This window comes from Macaca nemestrina, chromosome 14 (genome assembly GCF_043159975.1).
Source record: "Macaca nemestrina isolate mMacNem1 chromosome 14, mMacNem.hap1, whole genome shotgun sequence".
Taxonomy (NCBI): Eukaryota; Metazoa; Chordata; class Mammalia; order Primates; family Cercopithecidae; genus Macaca; species Macaca nemestrina.
This window is the reverse complement of record NC_092138.1, coordinates 49,416,991-49,436,514: the sequence shown is the minus strand read 5'-3', so window position 1 is coordinate 49,436,514 and position 19,524 is coordinate 49,416,991. Positions and strand designations below refer to the sequence as shown.

At 37.8% G+C, this 19,524-nt stretch overlaps 1 protein-coding gene across 4 annotated transcripts in view; it reads left to right on the top strand.

The window, feature by feature from the left end:
• LOC105489053 (solute carrier family 24 member 2) overlaps positions 1-19,524 on the top strand; it is a 269,869-nt gene that overhangs the window by 135,540 nt on the left and 114,805 nt on the right. The gene's annotated exons all lie outside the window — the stretch shown is intronic.

Here is a 19,524-nt window from a genome sequence, read left to right as displayed (position 1 = left end):
AGGTAGGAAGACGCAGAAACAAGACACTGACTGAATCATCTGACCCAGGTCCAGTGCCCTGTGTGTTTCAAAGTCACTTCTCTAGGGATCCTTTTCTTCTTCTTTAAAAATAGAGGACTGGACAAGAATAATTGCTTCAGAAATTGTTTGCAGACTAGTAAAGTTTGTATTTGTGATTCATAGTCAAAAATCAGTGTAAAGTCTTCTTTCTTGCAGAATCAATATAAGCAGCCCAAGATTGAGGTGTGGGGTGTATCCAGAGCCATGGGGTGCTTGGGCCGCTGGGATGTCCTCCACTGTCCCACCCCCGTGCCACTGTGTACTTGGCCTGAGAACTGTCACAAGAACTCACCCGGAAAATGATCACCCATCCCATCTCTATCCTAAGCCCCATCTCTTCCACACCCTTCATTGCCACTATGTTTTTAAAACACATTTTTTTTTTTGCCACGATGTTTAAAAACCGCACCATGTTTATGTGAAGAATTTACTACAACATATGAAATATGTCCCTATTTTTCTCTTACAGCCATAAACTCACAAACTAAAATATGCAAAATCATAGCCCCGAATATTAATTATAACTATGTAGCATACTATATGGAGAGCAAATAAATTTTAAATCTAAAATGATAATAATAATTTTACAATCATCAGTCACCAATACAAGATATTCCTAAAATGGCAGAAATTCCAGATAGCTTGGTCTTTACAAATGAATGTGAATATAAATTGTATTTATACTGGAACTAAGGTAATCTCTAGGAGCTGGTGTATTACAATGTCCAAGCATTTTTTATGTCCTTGGTAACTTGCCCATCTGTCCATACCTTTGCAGTGTGGAGCTTGAATACTTAAACCATTCTTTTCACCAGTGGACATGAGGAACATCTAAAAAAAACTATGCAAAATAGAAAGAACAGAGTGGTTTTTTTTTTCTCACCTTTAAGCACTGTATATTTCTGATTCTCCTTGTATAGTTTCATGCCTGTTCAAATTTAGCCTGAAAAATTCCAATTTATGCTTAATGCATGAAAAAGACCCTATTCCAGTAAATGTACTTTTAGATTTCAGAAATCACAGAATGAGAATACTAATATAGTCATTTACCTAGAAAATGTTTAATGCAAAAAGTAGCATTAATAATAACAAATATTTTATATAAAGAATTTATTTTCTGATATTTACAAGTATTCATTACGCAAAACATGAGAAAGTCTTGTTTTTTAAAAAAATGAACTTTTTATGTTTCAAGCATATTGCTTACATAAAAATATAGAGAAAATATACATAAGCCAAGGTCAAGTGAGGAAAACAGTGAGGACTGTAATTTAAATTTAAACAGGCTAGAATTGGAGATAGAGGGCAGCAAGATGAATTAGAGCACAAACCTTGAATCTAGACTGCCTGAGTTCAAATCTCAGCTTGTTCATTTACAATCGTACGCACTGGGCAAGTGATTGAATATTTCCCTTTCTCACTTCCCTCATTTTTCCCATCTGTAACATAGGGATGAAAACAAAACTGATCTCATAGGTTCACTATAATTATTCAATGAGTAAATCTATGTAAAATACATAGACCCTGCCAGGCACTAGTAAACAATAAATGTTACCTTTAAAAATTACAAACATATAATAATAATAATTAAATTTAAAAAAAAGAAAAAAAAATTACAAACATATCTACTTAGGCTGGATGTTCTCATCCCTCAGAAGCCAATCTTCTACCTGCATTCATGTGAATTGGACTGTCCTAATAACTTTATATATTGGCTTCCAGAAGAGAGCAGAAATGAGCAATTCTAGCATCATCTCTCCCCACCACCACAAATGCCATTACTTCTATCGGCATTTCTAATACTGCACCTTATTCTCAACATGTAAATCTTTTCCTTTCAATGGGAGATGCTATTACTCACTAAGCTATAAGTTCACAACTGAGATGTTGAGGTGAACAGGAATGTCTTTAGTTGTGAAGTGTGTCAGATGCAGTTTATTATTCACAATGACTCAAGCGCCCAATTTCATCAACTTACTTTTACAAATAAGGGTAGTGTCCAAGTGATCTCAATACCTTCAGTCCCACTCAATTGAGTTCCAATGAGCTTCCTCAAGTAGGAAGGAAGCAAAGATGTAAAATTCTATTGAATCCTACAGTCTGTGGATTAAACACATCACATGATGGGTATATCGATGCACAAGTGTCACACATGTCAATGTCACCCTCATGTTTTGCAGAAAAAAATTTAAAGTTGACAACTGCTGTCCTAAGCAACATGTTAATAGGGATATATTACAAGTTCTTCGCAGACTGGAGAGGCATACACAGATGTTCACAGTTATTTTGAGTAAATATATGTTACAGAGAGAGAGCTCAGACATGACAAGTCTGCCTACTCCAAAGGACGGAAGAGAGTTTGGGGCTGTTATCCTGGATACAGTGTCTGTGGTAATAAGCCCTTCTCCATCGTCTGGCACATCTGGATTAGGCTCACTTGCTGGCCCATCAATAGCAAACACTCTGCATACAGAAAAATATACCCCAAAGGATCTATGCTTAATTTGCTGCCATTTTAGGTACATGTCAATCAATTATTCAAATTTAATGGTGGTACCCATTAAGTGTGGAATATGAGGGACTTGTCAAAAAATAAGCTAAATATACTTGATACGAACAAGATTAAAAAAAAAAAAAAACATGAAACCATCTGGCCTGAACAATGGCTCCTTTGATCTCTGCAGATCGTTCAGTGGGAAAGAGGGATTATATGTAACATTTTTATGCTATAGAGAATGAGTTTAGTAAAATGCAGGTGTGAGTAAGATAAATATTTATAATTTTAAAATGGGTAGCATTTAGATAAAATATTCATATTAATAGGGTCATGACAACTTACATTTGATATGCAAAGAGCATTCAAAATCAGTAGTTACTAAACTAAAATTTACTGGTTTTTATCACTGAATAAATTCACTGATTTTTTATAAGGCAGATGATTGATGAATTCATTCAGATATGTTTAAAAAAAAGAATACTATCTGTAGAAGCAGAATCTTGCAGTCACACTGCATGAAAAGTCATAGCGTCACAATCTTATATAAACCACTCTCAAAGGCAAATTAAACAACAAAGCAATCTATCAAACAAACTCTATTTGGTCAATGTAAGCAGGACCCGTAGGCATAACTACTCGTTAAGTGGCCTCTGCATTAGTGAACTTGGCTTTCAGAGGAGTATATATGCTTAGCTTGGAAAATTGACCCTGTGATTTTGGTACACTGCCAGCTGATGTCGTCAGCCCTATGCAGGCCATGGATGCTAAACTCATACATACTGAGCTCCAGCTGAGCTTTGTCACCAACCCTCTCTGCTCTGGCCCCTTTCAGACTGATGACTGGGCACATCTTCACTGAGATCACTCTGCTCCCTCTAATACTAACTAGCTGTACCTACTAAGTTCTGCTGGAGTATTTCCCTCTCTGGTTCCAGGTCCAGCCGTGCAGACCCAGCTGGTAGGATGAGAGAGAATATGTGTGTAAGCCTAAAAGCTGGGACATCTCCTAGTCCCTGTCCCCCCTGGAGAGGCCCAGACGTATTCCAGCTCTTTCCACTCTGCAGCTTTCACCTCCCCAGAGACAAGCCAGTCTCTCCCTATACCCTGACATGGGAATTTAACACTCCTACTCACACTTCCCCTCCCTCCCAACGACTGCTCCTTCCACTGAGTCAGACCTACCCTAATGTGTGCAAGCTATACCCTTAGTAGGCCTACTGAGGTTGATGCTGATTTTATTTAAAGAAAAATGAAGGCACATTTTGGCAAAATTGACGGGATTTGCTGGTGGATTGGATGTAGGAGAAAAGGAGAAGAAAACAATAAGCAGTAATTTTTTGGCTTGAACAGCTGAGTAGAATGGTAGTGCCATTCTCTACTGGAAGATAGATGGAAGAGTAACAGGTTCGGGAACAGACATAATTTCCAGTAAACATGTGTTGCTTTCATAGTCTAAACATATGTATGTTAAGTATTCAGAGACGTTTAACCCTGTCTTTGCTAAAACTACAAAAATTAGCCAGGCATGGTGGCACGCGCCTGTAGTCCCAGCTACTTGGGAGGCTGAGACAGGAGAATCGCTTGAATTCAGGAGGCGGAGGTTGCAGTGAGCTGAGATCACACCACTGCACTCCAGCCTGGGCGACAGACTCCATCTCAAAAAAAAAAAAAAAGTTTAAGCAACTTAAATTAAAAAAGAAATGTGAAGATGTTTTGTAATATCTAAATTTGTGATTGAACTAATTGCAACAGCACAGAGAGAAAGACATCTTTGAAAGTGAACTTTGGTTTTGTTAAGTTTGTTATGCCCACGAGACATTGAACGGAAATGGTGAGTTGGCAATTGGAATTGGATATGCATATTTGAAGGAGATAAATTCAGAACTAGAGATTATGCTGATGGAATGTAAGGCCAAGGGATTGTGTGAGAACACAAGAGGGCAGAGTTCCCAAGACTGAAAAGTTGGTAAAGTAGAAGGACAACCATGAGAGAATCAACAGGAGTAAGCCACATGCTAAGATGTCACATAGATATGCAGACAGGGACGTGGCCACCATCTTTACATCTGAGTGGTCTTTGGTGACTTGGTCTGAACCAGAGCAAAATCACTAGACTGATCATCAGCCTCCTAACTATTCTCCCAGTCCCCACTTTAGATCCCCCGCCAAACTACACAGCAACCAAAGCCCACTTTTATAACTTAAATCCTATCAGTCATTTGCTTTAAAACTTTCATTAGCTTACCATTTGAACTTGGAATAGAATGTAACACCCAGGACTGGAATTAGGGTAAGGTGAGGATGGCACTCAGGCACAAAATTTAAGGGGCTACCCAAAATCTTGGTCATCAAGATAAATATTTGAATGTAATATTTAAAGAAACAAATTAGCAAACTACAGCTCATGAACCAGCTGCTTATTCCTGTAAATAAAGTTTTATCGAAACCAGGGCCAGGATTAGGGTAAGGTGAGTAGGGAAGATTCAAGTGCAAGGTAAGAGCTGTCTTTACTTAAAATCTTGACATTTTGTTCATTGTAGATTTTATTTTGCACTAATTTTTATTTTTTGAAATATTGCATTATGTCATTTATCTATAATACTGAGTTTTTTGGTACCGCCTTAAATTTTGTCCAGGAGACAAAGTGAGGCATTCATCTCATCCTTGTCCTGGCTCTGCCAACCCCTTATCAAGGCCTATACTTTCCAGTCAACTTGTGTAGCTTTTATGGTCAGAGAACATAAATATTAGTTTATGCTTTCAAAATTTTTTAAACAACTTAAACCCAAGTAATATGAAGGTGTTTTTTGTAGCAGTACAGAGAGAAAGGCACCCAACTTTAATATATGAAAAGATAAAGATTCAACTTATTTTCCAAATGAATCTGCTCTTCTTTATGCAGTGAGTACTCAGCAAGGCACATGGATTAATAACAGCAGGAGAGCCATTTTTAGATAAAACTGATGATGCTTTCATGGAAAGGTTCCAGGCAGATTAAAATTGTATAAGACATAATGCTTTTTGACTGCTTAAATATGTTATGGTCATAATTTTATTTTGTGATTTCTACAGAGAAAAAAGGTTTTCCTTATTTATTAGGTTATCAACTGAAAGAACCAGGCAGTTTTAATTTCTTCATTCATCTAATAAACTCAAGTTACTATGCTGAAGCATGAAGGATCTTAGAAATCCATTCACAAGCATATTTTTAAGAGGGCATATGGTTTGGGGCTTAATTAACAGAATAAATATTTGTAGGTTTTCCAAGTTAACAAAAAACTGTTTTCTTTCTCTTAGTCTTTCCTGCCTCTACTATGCCTTATGTTTTAAAGGTTGGTTTACTTCCTCTGTGAATATAACATTGTGAATAAATGAATTCCGCAGAGCTTATAAACCATTGGCTCTCACCTTAGTTAAGCTTTTATATTAGAGGAGATGTGTCTATCTCAGTTTCCCTATGTGAGACTGGGAATTGCTAAGGCAAAATGCTGTCGTCATTACAGATGGCAATAGGTTATCCAGATATTACCAATATGACCCTTATGTCCATACAAGATTATTGGTAAGAAAAACACCTGGGTGTGTCCCATGCACATACACAGCCCCAACATACCTGCCTCCCTGTTCAGTGGTAAGTTCTGTCCTCTGACCAGATGATGGCTGGCATGGTGGGGGGCAGCTGGCAGGGCACCCCAGGCTTGTTCAGATGGCAGCTGGGCAGAAGTATAAGGACCTTCTGGAGGCATGCAAGGCTTCTTGAGGACTAAGCTGAGAAATTCTACCATATTCTGTTGGTCAAAGCAAGTCACAAGATTAATCTAAAACAAGGGGGAGGAAAACAAACTTTACCTACTGATAGAGGGACCTGAGAAGTCACCATTGCAAAAGGACTTCATTATAAGGAAGAGAAGAATTGCAGCCATTTTGCAAACTACCACAATTAACTAATAAAGTTAGAAAATCCACTCAATTACCTATAATAAAGTGGTACTTTTTAACAAAGTTATTATGGAGGAGGAAAGGGAATGAAGATCTGTGGGAGAGAATCTTTGTGTTGGGGGCGGGGGGGGAACTTGCAACTGCAGAATAGTGATCATTTGATAAGACCATGGAGAAATTGAAGCAGATTATGTTCCCATCTGGGATGATAATGATTGACTTGCCCTGTTCTTGATATTTATGTGAAACTGAAATAAACTGAAATTGTTGTCCTAAGCTTCAGAGCGATTCAGGATTTGTTCAGAGGTAGAAATTCTAATTTGGCTACCTGCCATCTCCAAGTTTAAATAGCTAATTGCTCCAGTTGGAGATTCTTATTTTATTTTCTTGTATCTGTTTATTGAGTGCCTGTAGGGATCCAAGAATTTTATATATGTCATCTTATTTAATCTGATGATTAAACAACCCTCTGAGATAGCTGTCATCCATGTTTTATATGTGTAGGTACTGAGGCTTAGAGCCCTCCAGTAACTAGTGAGGGCCACACAACTAGTCATCGGTAGAGTCATGACTCTTTAAAATATTTCCCCTTATTCTGAGTGTCGTCCTGTAGCTTTACCCTTTTGAATTATACTCCATTTTTAATATTTAATATTAGAAATAAAAATGTCACAATCTAACTCATTGGAAAATAATTATTCCATTACAAAAACAACAAACAAAATAGAAATTCCCTTAGATCTCCCAGGATGTTTAAATGCTTATTTGTGGATTTTTTATTCAGTAGAGAGAGCAGGTAGAAAGAAAGTATTAGAATCATCTGCCAAATGAATATCCATTGGCAATAAAGGTAAATTCAACTTACTAAAATTTGATTTCCTGTAAAACCAGTCAAGAATGTGTGCACTGACTATAAAGAGGGCTCAATTGGAGGAAAATAACCTTTTTCTCCAACTCATTGCTCTCCAGTGGTCTGAAAGTCTGTGCCCACACAGAGGTTAACAATTCTCCAATCTCACCTGACCTATAACCTCAGGCCTGCAGGGACGAAACAGCCCTGGGTATGGCCCCCAACTTTACAAGGTATTGCATCTGAGGCCTTGGGCTATTTACTCTTCTTGCTGAGCCTGTCTTTCTCCAGCAGTAAAATGGATTGAGAATCCTTATGGAGCTATAAATATTAAATGAATTATGCATTTAAATCAAGTAATTTGAATGCTAAGTGTTATTGATTTCTCTCTCACTGTACATTTTTCAACAGAAGCTAGCACAAAATAAAGCACAGCAAGCAAACTACCCCCCAGTACAGGTGGACTTCACTGGTTGATTGTTCTTTTGCATTTGTGTATTCCACACCTATCCTCTCCCACCACATATTTATAAAACAACAAAGTGTGATGGGAAACGGCATTTTACCAACACAGTTTCTAACCTCAGCCCTGCTCACTGAGTAAACGCTGACTTTATGCCATCCGGTTGCTCCATCACTTTGAGCTCCACTTCCTTCCAGTTGTGAAACAAGGATGCTAAGGAGATACTGATCGTTCTAAAACTAGGAAACAACTATGTAAAACACCACACACTGTGCCTGGTACTTCTCCATGCCTTTATTTCCTTTGGTATTTACAAGGAAGTGTACCCATTTCCAAAATGACCAGTCAGGTAAAAAGGAGACTTTTTCTCATTTGTTTTGGGTTTTTCTGCTTCCCCCTTGTGCGTTTTTTCAAGGTGAATGCAATCACAGATGTAAACCACCCTCAAGTCTACCAAAGCCTACAGAGGGGCAACGGTTAGAACAAACACAGTTGGGCAACATTGGTGCCTGATACCCAGAGCAGACCTCCGGCACCCTGCCCAGTCTCTGCCCACTGAATAGAGTTGGACCACCTGCAGTGACATTCAGATCTTTTTCCTGAAGAGCTTGAACTAATTGAGAACTTGTCAGTGTGAGTAAAATACTTTGTGCTGCCTTCTGCTCTGTTCTTTGCCTGTGCCAGAACCCATTTCAGTGGCACCAGGCTGTCAATTGGATGGGCTACATGGGTCCTTTTGGAATTCCTCCTCTCCATCAGTTAGCATTTGATACTAACACTATTAGTGTTATTTGGATATTATTTAGGCTTTCAAGATACATACCCTTTGGATGCTGGAAGATATTCCAAATAATTTTTCCCAATAATATTCCAAATAATATCTTCCAGCTTCCAAAGGGTATTTTGAAAGCCTTAAATCAGTGATTCTTAATACTTTTAAGACTCTGATGAAAGTTATGGACACTCTTCCCCCTGCCTCCTAAAAGTTTATTTACACACAAAACTTGACAGTGTCAGAAATTTCACAAACTGTCCCCCCACCTAAATTCAGACTATAGTTTCCAAATTAAAAACCCTAGCACTGGCCAGTCATCATGGCTAACACCTGTAATCTCAGCATTTTGAGAGGCGAGGCAGATGGATCACTTGAGATAAGGAGTTCGTGACCACATGGTGAAACCTTGTCTTTACTCACTCTGTCACCCAGGCTGGAGTGCTGTGATGTGATCTTGGCTCACTGCAACCTCTGCCTCCTGGGTTCAAGTGATTATTCTCCTACCTCAGCCTCCTGAGTAGCTGGGATTATAGGCACCCGCCACCATGCCCAGCCAATACCAAACAGCAGTCAGCAAATGGGTACTTTTGTCTAGAGCAATTTTGTTTTTAATGAACTAAATGACTTTTGTTGATTTGCCCTCAGGGGTTGGTTGCAAAGTACGGAAGGGAGGAGATCTTAACAAATAAAACAGATACTCTGTATTACATGTATTTAATAACTAACCATGGGGACAAAAGTGTAAACACCAAGAAGATTACCCATGTCAAAAAATAAACACCAGTAGTAGATGTTAACCTGCTAAGGCAAGAAGTCACCTATTGCATACATACAAAACGTGCACACACGGTTGTTATGACTATATAGAAGAAAGTCCATATCCTGAGAAGATAAACATATGAAATGTTTAAAGGCAAAGATGTCGTGGCATCTGCAGTTTACTTTAAAATTACTCATAAAGAATTATTAATATAGACGTATTGATAAAGCCAACATAGAAAATGTTAAAAATGAATCTAATGGTGGAACTCTGGCTATTCTGAGCTTTTCGTATGTTTTAAATTTTTCATTATAAGAACTTGGAGAATGAAAACTCATTATTTTGAGAGAAATGTCAACATAAGCACAGTCTTTCACTTCGGAACTGGATTTTCTTTCATTGGCAAGTGTCATTTTCCCATAGGTCCAGTATATTTTTTTTTTGTAAGTTAATTAAACCCTTTCCAAAGATATCCAACGTTCCTATAATTTAGTAAGTAGTAAACTTTCAGTGATAATATTATGCAGTATTGTATGATTATTAACAACATTTAAGATGCTCTCTGGGTGATAAGCTTATGCCATGGGACCTGCTACAAAACAAAATGCCCACCAGAACCATCTTGAGAAGTTTCTATTGGCTAAAGCCAAAATTTCAGAGCCAGCAGTAACTAAGAAAAAAACCTTTTTAATGGGATATTGCTCATGTCATTTTTCCCCTAATTCTAGAACAGATTTTTAATTCCAACAATGAAAATAGTGCTGAACATTTGGCCAAGAAGTTGGTGCTGACTATAATATATAATATCAGTACCTCCTGGCTTCATTTGACAGTAATGCAGTGAGGACTTCCAGAGCACATCTTTTCCATCTCTCTGACTGTGAGGCTACATCTGTTTTCAATAGTGCACAATTTCCGTTGCTCTATTGACAGATAACAGATAAGATATGTCCTAGGAGACCACAGCTACTGTCTGGAACCAGAATTTTTATTTTAAGGGTAAATCTCCAGCATCATCAATCCATTACTACTTCATCAGCAAAAATTGGGTGGTAACCTTACTTAATGGTAGATCTCAATTTCATCTCTATTTTTGTATCTTATACTTTGTAAGATTAGATAACTCTTGTATTAACAAGATTAGAAAGATGCATGACATTGAAAATAATCATTTATTTTTTAAATCATGTAGTTTTGTTCAAAGCAATGCTAATGATTAAAGCTCCAGGTTTCCCTAAATAGTTCCATAAAGATCAGATGACTTCTATTTTCTGAATACATTTTGTTCTGTCCCACATAGAGGGTGAATTCAGTGTGTTTTATGTTTACTTGGGGAATGCAAAGAGAGATATATGCCTTAGAGCAGGCAAATAAAGTCATTAAGAGGCTGTGGTTTTGGCCGGGTGCGGTGGCTCACACCTGTAACCCCAACACTTTGGGAGGCTGAGGTGGGCGGATCACCTGAGGTCGGGAGTTTGAGACCAGCCATGACCAACATGGAGAAACCCCATCTCTACTAAAAATACAAAATTAGCCTGGCATAGTGGCACATGCCTGTAATCCCAGCTACTCAGGAGGCTGAAGCAGGAGAATTGCTTGAACCCAGGAGGTGGAGATTGTGGTGAGCTGAAATTGCACCATTGCACTCCAGCATGGGCAACAAGAGCAAAACTCTGTCTCAAAAAAAAAAAAAAAAAGAGGCTGTGGTTTCAAGTTAGGTTGCCTGCATTTCAGTCCCAGTACCTCACACTACCTGTATTGCTGTGGGCGAGTTAGTTAACCTCACTCAGCCTTTTACCCCTGATCTTTAAAATGGGTATATTTGCATCCATTGAGGTACAGATAAATATATGGCATAATACCAGTGGAAAAGCCATAGGCAAAAAATGGACCTTGACATACAATTATAAAACATCTAGGAAAAAAATTAGAAAATCTTCAACACGGAACACTAGGAGTGTTCACTAAGTTCACTAAGTTCTTCACTACTACAGGAGTTCTTAGACTTGCTACCTAAAACTGATCCATAAAAGGAAAATTTGATGAAGTTTAACCTCATCAAAATTAAAAACTTTTGCTCTGTCAAAAACCATTTTTAGAGAGTGAAAGTACACATTAAAGAAGGGGGAAAATATTTGCAGACCACATATCTGACAAAGGACTTATATCTAGAATATACAAGGAACTCACAAAATGTAACATTAAAGAAGCAAACAATCCAATTAGAAAATGGAAAAATACATACACAAACATTTCACTGAAGAGATACACAAATGGCAAATAAGCACACGAAAAGATGTTCAACATTATAAGCCATTACAGAAATTCATGCTAATACTACAATAAAGTTGATCACCTGTAACCCCAGCTATTCAGTAGGCTGAGGTGGGAGCATTACTTGAGCCCAGGAGTTCAAGACCAGCCTGGGCAACATAGTGAGATGCTGTCTTTACAAAAATAAAAATGAAAATAAACATCTATGATACCACAATGAGATATCACTGCACCTTTAGAATGAATAAAATTTCAAAATGGTGATAATATCAAATGCTACTAGAAAGCAGAAACACTTCATCATGCACACATTGCTGAGAAGAATGTAAAATGCTATAGCGCTCTGGAAAATAGTTGGGCAGTTTTTTAAAACAAAACATGGTCTTACTGTATGATCCAGCAATTGTACTCTTGGGCATATAAAATTGGACATGTTTACACAGAAACTTGTACATGAATATTCATAGCAGCTTTCGTGACAATAGCCCAAAACGGTAAACTATCCAAATGCCTTTCAACATGCAGGTCATTAAACTATGGTATAGCCATACCTTGAAATATTACTAAATAAAAAGGAACAAACTGTTGATACATACAATAACTTAGACCCTAAGGAAATTATACTAAATGGAAAAAGCAAACCTGAAAAGTATACATATGACATTTTTCCATTTATGTAACATTTATGAAATTATAGAAATTAGTAACAGATTAGTAGTTACCAGGGATTAGCAGGCAGGGGTGGGAATGGGTGTAGACAGGGGTGGCACAAGAGAGTCTTGTGATGATGTTATAGTTAATTATCTTGATTGCAGTGGTGGTTACATGAAGCTACACATATAATTAAACTTCTTAGAACTACACACACACTATGCACAAGCACAAATAGGTGCACATATAACTGGTGAAATCTGAATGAGTTCCATATACTGTACCAATGGCAACTTCCTAGTTAATATTGTACTATAGTTGTGCAAGATGTTATCACTGGAGGAGGTTAGGTAAAGGGTGTATGGGACCACTCTATACATTTTTTTACAACTACCTGTGAATCTATAATTATTTCCAAATAAAAAGTTATTTAAAATGTTTCTTAATAATACCTGCCATAATCCCACCTGGGATTATGAATGAGCATTTAGCCCAGTATTTCAACTGTAGTTAGTGCTCGATAAAGGTCAGCAAAGATTTTATATATTAACTGCTTACTTAATTGGAAGAATGTGTCTTGGAAATGAGATTCAGGTTAGAATATACACTCCGTGAAAGCAAGGATTTGGGCTATTTTGGTCACTGTTTTATCCCTGCATCTACAAAAACATAGCACATATAAGATGCTCATTAAACATGTGATGAAGAATGAATGGGTGATTTTTTAAATGCCATGAAGGAGGATATTTGGCAAATGGAGCAAGAGGGAATAACATGGTAATATCCCAGCTGAGCACAGATAAAATGACAATTTGCCTGGACTCCCTGTGAGAGCAAAGGATGGCAGATGGGGTGAAGGGAGTGAGCTGAGATGTTGAGGGTAAGTTTGAATTTTAATTTGACTCACTCTACCCTAAACTGCATCAACCCCAGGGACAATTGAGAAGGTAACTGTCCTCATGTCAAGCCCCACTAATGAGACTCCTAGTCCTTACCATGTACTCTGTCTTCCAGGGTGGCCAGGTGTATCATGGTCAACACCCAGTGGAACTGTTTCTTCCTGCCACGTTCTCCACTTCACTGCATGGTGGGCCTAATCCATTCAACCCTTTCACCAGCCGAAACAGAGGACCCCTACTGCACTCACCTCAGCCATTAGTAGTACAGGGCCGATTGGACCACCAAAAGAAAGACTGGCTCTCTCAGGTTAAAGGACCGATACAACAGTGTCTGGGCACAGGGTCCCAGGGACGAAGCCAGAGAATTTTTTAATGACGCCACCCACTCTGTATTAGTCAAATAGTTTCCGCTGACCCTGCTGTAGGCCCCAACACAGGACCCAGTCACCTCAATTCTTTTGTGCTTCTTGGTGAGTTTCCTGCATGTTTGAGAATCCTTCTTCCTTTCAAAGCTCTAGTCTCAACACTTGTAATCAGCAATCAAAACTTCTGTATTTGCAGAGCATCTGTGGGGTGGCAGCACACTGGTGGGCAAAATAGGAAGTATAAAGATGTATAATATGTGAAACCCCCTCACTCAAGGAGCTTACAAGTCCAACGAAGCAGGCAAAATGGCAAACACAAGCAATCGGGAGCATTGTGAAATGATGACTTTAAGTAACACAGGAGTTCAAAGAGGGGGGGTTTGATATTGTTGCATTTCCACAGGAATGAGGAAACAGTAGCCTGGTCAGAGCACACATCCCAGATACCTGGGAGGAGACTGATTCAAGAAGCAGTGGGTCACTGGCAGTATCAAATGCCAAGAGGAAAGTGAGACAATTCAGTGTTGGACTGAGAAGAAGCTATTTACCTCCAGTCTCATTATGGATGAGCATATGGGCTCATTAAAAATATATAAGATCTGATTTAACTTATTTATTATTAAACATGCATTTACTGAGCATCGAGCACCACTATGCTAGGTACTGTGGAATAATATGAAATGAATAGACATGGTCTCTGCCCTCAGAAGAGTGCTCAATAGTGAAAAAGATAAAGATGAGACAAATAATACAAAAGAATGAACAAGGGAGGAAGTGGGGAGGAGGGGACACACAGTGGGAATGGAATGTGGAAGTAGCCAGGCAGTGCTTGAAACGAACTTGCTGCGTTCCACTTTTATAACTCATCTTCGTGACATGAATGAATTTAGCTTCCTCTTGGCCTCTCTTGAGAAAAAAGAGCGATCAAGGAGTGAGCCTGGTTCTCATTATCAGTGCATTTTCAACGGAAAATGTTATATGCTTGACATTTGTGCCCTTTATTTTTCCCCAAGTTTACTTAGGTTTGCATTTATATCATTAAATATTTAAATTGAGTTTATATGATGTTTTGCTTCCTGGAAATTCCAAAGCTAAATTCAGCAAATCTGGCGTCTGTATTTTTCTACCTACATGGAAATTGTGCCAGAGTCCTTTTGGAGTCAGGTACTGATATAGTATCATTGAAATTTCTGAGATTAGAAGTTAAACGTGGTGAAGAATTAATCTGCTATATTAATGAGACTGCACAGTTTGTAGCTAGAAAACTGTAAATATGAAAAGTTATATACATCAAAATCACTATATTACATTCAAATTGAGGGTTTTGTTCTCTTTGAGATTCAGGGTTTCTTTTTTAAAAAATCTCGTCTTTTTTTAAAATAAAAGATTAGCAAAAAAAAATTCTTACTGTTAATATTATCTAAAATTAAATTACACCTTCAATTATATCAGTTTTAAAATGCATTTTAAATATCTAATGCCCTTTGCTCAATGAATTCTATTAATGTATGTGTTGTTTATAATTTTATAGACACAAGCTTGTTCTTTATACTTTTATAGTCTTTGCCAGCTTCTCTCCAAACAAGAATAGATGCTAAATCTAGAATTAATAAATGTGTGATAAAGTGTGATTACAAAAGTAATGATTAGGCCACAGGTAATCCTCTTAAGTATATTCTTAAGTGTAACACTTAATTTTAAGTGATCAAATAATGAGTACCTACCCTTTCTATCTAGTTAATTTAATGATATAACATATTTATTCTGAAATACAGGTTCCATAAGGACAGATATTTTTGTCAAGTTTGGGCCACACCTAAATCCTAGGAACCTAAAAGAATCCTTGGCCATATATAAGTGTGCAATAAATATTATCAAATAATTACTGTTAAATGAATGAATGAATTTTCTTTATTCAAAACTTGCCATTCACACTGTCTCACTGAAGCTTTAAATACCAAGAGTGATTATTTTCATTTTTTGAGCTTGTTCTTTCCCTGAAACAAAGAAATAGCACTAGTTCCTTGAAGTGTCAGAAATAAAGACTGAGCCCACCCGAACTTCCAAATAAACTAAATATAGAATAATGTATCATGACCGCAGTGATAACGGGGACCACCAGGGGGCCCCTTTTTTTCCCCACCTATTACTGAGCTATCGACTCCTTAATACAAGTCAACTTGATATATGGAGCAACTCATTTGCAGTTTTACTTAAATCTGTGCCGTTCTGAAGGCATAAAAAGTGCCTCTGTGACCTTCAAGAGACAGAAATAATAATAGTAAATCATGACAATAGTAACTGAGTCTAAATAATGATGCTGGAAGAGACAAAATAGCCTCTGTAACTTTCTCTACTCCCAGATACTAGTTTTTTGTACAAAATGAACACAAATAAAAGCTTTCATTCTAAATTCACAACAATCACTTGCCACTATTTTCTCACCTCCATTGGAAGTCAGAGCTCATAAACAGTTCTTAATGTACGTGAACTGTTTTTTACTATATTTGAAGTTGTGTTATCTGCAGCTTCCTCACAGGTCACTGCAAGGAAAATGCCACTTTCTCATTTCCCCAACACTTAGGAAGGCTCTGGAGCCCAACCGTCTGAGTTCGTGTCTTAGCTCTGCCACTTGCTGGCTATGTGGCCTTGGACAAATTGTCCCAACTCCATCAGCCTCAGGGTCCTCCTGTGTTAAAAGGGGGAGTATGTGTTTATAATACTTATAATTGTGAGGATTAGATGAGATATTATATATATATAACACTTGGCACACATTATTACTGAAATCTGCCTCATTTGCTACATAGTATTCTGTAGTTTGTTCCACATCAGCATTTGATGGACCTTTTTAAAAAATCACATCTTCCAGGCTTGCCCAACCCACAGCTCGCAGGGCACAAGTGGCCCAGGACAGCTTTGAATGTAGTCCAACACAAATTCTTAAACTTTCTTAAAACATTTGAGTTTTTTGTTTGTTTGTTTTAGTTCATCAGCTGTCGTTAGTATTAGTGTATTTTATGTGTGGCCTAAGATAGTTCTTCTTCCAGTGTGGCTTAGGGAAGCAAAATTGTTGAACACCTTCTGTCTTAGGCACGTTCCTTAAAAGAAGTAAGGCAACCAAGACTTAATAGATGAATGCATATTGCGTTCTTTACTAGTCAAAGGAAATTTGTGTGACTAATGCCAGAACACCACTAGCAGATTGTGTTTGATTGGCGTATCAAAATTGTTCATTAGCAATTGTGAGAATTGCTAAAATGGTACAACAAAGTAAATTAAGAACATCTGGATTTTTCAGGGGAAGGCAAGAGATAGCAGTGGTAGTTGGGTTGTTAATTCCTAAATTAAATGAATTAACACTGGTGCTTAGTATCCTAAGTACAGAAATAGCCTGAGGCCCTTCTTGCCTCTCTTTCTCCATTTGTAAGATAAGGATTACCGTCTTCTATGTACGTACTTAATAAGAAAGATTAATTAGTCCTTTAAGAGGTAGACTTAAATAATCACCATTACTATGAATTTACCCAGTGGCACAAGCAGCTGAGGAGCTCTGGTAACTGACACAGAAGCACACAGTTCTGTTCTGCCTGGGTGCTCTCACTCACCCAGGCCTCTTAATTGCATTTTAAGTAGCCACAGTTAGGGACCATGGAAGGCACAGAGGTGAATCCTGTCCTCAAGGATCTTACAACTTCCAGGATTAGAGAGGTTAACTGAAGAGGTTGGGTAAAATATATTAATACATTCCATATAGCATATCAATTCTGTGAGAGGCATTGAAAGAATTCATTTTTAAAAGTTTGTGCTAATGTTCCAGTGGGGTGCACAAGATAATTATTTGGGATGCAAAAAAAAATATTAAGACTTCTATTTGTTATCTTTTTTAAAGGAGGGAAGAAATTAGTCCATGTTTATATAATGGTTGACAGTAGCACACAGATACATAAGTAGATAGTCTGGGAACAGTGGCTCACACCTATAATCTCAGCACTTTGGGAGGCTCAGGTGGGAGGAACACTTGAGGCTAGGAGTTCGAGACCAGTCTGGGCAATATAGCAAGATCTTGGCCTCTAAAAAAAATTTTTTTTCTTTCATAATTATCTGGGCATCATAGTGCTTTCCTATAGTCCCAACTACTTGGGAGGCTGAGGCAGGAGGATTGCTTGAGCCCAGGAGTTTGAGGTTGCAGGGAGCTATGGTCACACCACTGCACTCCGGCCTGGGCAACAACAGAGCAAGACTCTATCTGATAATGGTATATGATCAAGAAATTTTGGAGATTCCGATTACAATTGTGTAGATTTAACTTATCAGTTAAATTCTGCTTCGTGAAGTCACCCTGGCCCCCTTGCCTTACTGAGTATTCCATATTCCAAATTGTTCTTTAAGTGTCTCTAAACAGTTTATCTTCTACTCCTTCCATATTGGTGAAGATACCTATTCTTCTCAAACTTTTTTCTACTATCTCAAATATTTCATGATCATGAAGATTATTCAAACAAATCATCAAAAGGCTTTGCTTCCAAAATGTGAGCTTTCATTACCACACTTCTTTCTTAGATCATTTCTACCCCTTCTGTCCATCCCAGTGTATTTCTTTAAACTGGATTGTAAAGTGGATACTCCTGCACCCTGGGCTGTCCTCGTCAGTACTTCATTGTTCTCTGAGATTCCTTCTTTGCAGAAGGGCCATGATTGTGGGATAATTACCCAGCAACCAGTCAAAGTAATTTGAATTTAAATATTTCTTCCTTTCTCTAGGAATTGATTTAATCTCCCCTCTCTTAATGTTTTAGGGAATATGTTAAGACACGGTAAAAGGAGGGAGGAAGAGATGAGTTTCCATCTGACTAAGAGGTGGTAGGGTGCCTTTCCTTTTACATTGCAGATCTAAGGCCTTTGCACCTTGTATCTAGTCTTTCAATAGGCTTTGAAGTTTATTCATCTTTAACAAGGAGAGACATTTTGAATGTTTTTATTTATTACCATGGTGTATTGAAAGAAAAAGGAAACATCATTTTACACTTTCATATTAATTTTTTAAATGAAAATCAGTCATTCAAATCATTCCTCACCAAATCTTTCTGAATTCTAAGACATTAAAATTCATGTCCATTGGAATATTGGATTCATATTTTAATCATGGGCATATTTGTTTCCAATTATATTTTTGACAAAATATATGTTTAAGTTTATTTCTATAGACTTTATAATGCTTCCAGGTCCTTGGCATAACCCATTGTAGGCACATTTTACAGGACTTGGTGGAATGTTAAAGTGGTGGAAGTTTATGGCTGTTACTTAGCTTTTGCAACAAATTCCTTATTGTTCCCCTATATCTGATGCCACATCATTGACCAAAAAAAAAGCATCCCTTAGTTTACACACTTGTATTTTGGCCTATGAAGTCTTCATGGTGACCCATTTGATCATGTGATTTGTAAGTAGATAATTACCAGAGTGAACCATGGACTTGTTAGTATCCTGTTACTGAGTGGCACTGAGGCAACTGGACTACAGTATTGGCCTAATTTTTATGTGTGTGAAGTGGGACTGGGGGCCTGTATGTGGTGAAAGGCTATATACAAAGTTCCATCAAAACTACACTTTATAGTCAGCAAAATCATTTCTGGCCTTCAAGGATCAAAGGAAGAAAGAAGATTTAAGGACGCTGGACTGATTTATAGCGTCAAAATACTATCTAAATGGGCTATGCATTTTATTATCTGGGGTAGAAGCATAAATGGACAATTTCAAAACACCTATCAAATAAGTAGCAAAATTCCTGTATAGAAATGGGATTTCTGGCAGGGCACGGTGGTTCACTCCTGTAATCCCAGCACTTTGGGAGGCCAAGGCAGGTGAATAACCTGAGATTGGGAGTCCAAGACCAGCCTGGCCAACATAGTGAAACGCTGTCTCTACTAAGAATACAAAAATTAGCTGCACGTGGTGGTGGGCGCCTATAATCCCAGCTACTTAGGAGGC